At 55.4% G+C, this 392-nt stretch overlaps 1 protein-coding gene across 1 annotated transcript in view; it reads right to left on the bottom strand.

Annotated features, from left to right (window-relative positions):
• Positions 1-392, bottom strand: part of GJB1 (gap junction protein, beta 1, 32kDa) — a 5,088-nt gene extending 4,696 nt beyond the window's left edge. Inside the window, exon 1 of the mRNA XM_005876194.2 lies at positions 319-392. The gene's annotated coding sequence lies outside the window, so the exon portion shown is untranslated. The remainder of the gene's footprint in view (positions 1-318) is intronic.

Raw genomic sequence — 392 nt, 5'->3', positions numbered from 1 at the left:
CACAAAGCTTCCTGGGAACTTGGCCCTGTGGGGATGAAGGGAATCCTTAGCTAGGGAAAAAGATTGAGAGGATAAAGGACTTGGAGCCTGAAAAGAGGATAAGAGTTGAGGGCTACAAAGAGAGGCTAAGCAAGCTCGCCACCTGGCAGAAGGGGCCTCCTCACCCCAACTTGGAGGGAAGCATAGAAGGGATCAAAGTGGCTGAATGCCAAGGCCAAGAGAAGATAAGACCTGAGCCTTTTCCCAGCCCCCATTTCTGCCCCCCTGTGCCACACCAGGGCCCCCTGGTCCACCTCTCTCAGCCCCCAGCTTCCTCACCTGGTTGCTGCTGCTCTTTCCCGGGAATGTCTGCAGACGTGTCTGCACTATGCCACTAGGTATTGTCAGCCCAG

Source organism: Myotis brandtii, unplaced genomic scaffold (assembly GCF_000412655.1).
Source record: "Myotis brandtii unplaced genomic scaffold, ASM41265v1 scaffold481, whole genome shotgun sequence".
In the NCBI taxonomy this organism is placed as follows: Eukaryota; Metazoa; Chordata; class Mammalia; order Chiroptera; family Vespertilionidae; genus Myotis; species Myotis brandtii.
This window is presented reverse-complemented; position numbering and strand designations above follow the sequence as displayed.